Source organism: Rhinoraja longicauda, chromosome 26 (genome assembly GCF_053455715.1).
Source record: "Rhinoraja longicauda isolate Sanriku21f chromosome 26, sRhiLon1.1, whole genome shotgun sequence".
Classification (NCBI taxonomy): domain Eukaryota; kingdom Metazoa; phylum Chordata; class Chondrichthyes; order Rajiformes; family Arhynchobatidae; genus Rhinoraja; species Rhinoraja longicauda.
In genome coordinates, this window is record NC_135978.1 from 5921821 (window position 1) to 5922750 (window position 930).

Below are 930 nucleotides of genomic sequence, written 5' to 3' on the forward strand. Positions count from 1 at the left end.
CACGTGGAAAATAAAGAAGGGAATTGTGAGTGGTGTAGAACATAGAACATTGAACAGTATGGCACAGGAACGAGCCCCTCGGCCCGGTCTTTGCGCCAAACATGGTTCCTAGCTGAACTAGGAACGGTTGATTCTCAACCCGAAACGTCACCTCTTCCTCTTCCCCAGAGATGCTGCCTGACGTTTTGGGTCAAGGCACTTCTTCAGACTGAGAGTTAGGGGAAAGGGAAAACGAGAGATATAGATGAGAGGTATTGAACAAATGAATGAAAGATATGCAAAAAAGTAACGATGATAAAGGAAATGGTCCATTGTTGGCTGTGGGCTAGTGATAACAAGTTACAGACAATGTATGATGTCCAAACATGCTCTGAACTACGTGGACTTGGGGGCATAGGTTTTGGCTTTTTGCACTATTATTGTTTGTTTTTATGTGTATTTATGTGTGTGTGTGTATGTTTATATATATATATAGTGCAGGAAAATAACTGCAGATGCTGGTACAAATCGAAGGTATTTATTCACAAAATGCTGGAGTAACTCAGCAGGTCAGGCAGCATCTTAGGAGAGAAGGAATGGGTGATGTTTCGGGTCGAGACCCTTCTTCAGACATATATATATATATATATATATACACATAACTTTTTTTCTCGTTTATTATATTGTTTACAGAGTACTATGTTTACATATTCTGTTGTGCTGCTGCAAGTAAGAATGTCATTGTTCCACCTGGTACATATGACAATAAAACACTCTGTTCTCACGAAGCAGGGCCACTTTGGATTTTAAGGACTACAACTCCCATTGACCACTGCGCCACAACACGTGATCCCGCGCCCTGGGAGAATTTGGGCAGCAGCAGCAGCAGCAGCAGCAGCAACAACAAGGTGACGCGTTGCGTCACTGCGCCGCTCTGTGCGTGTAGCGCGG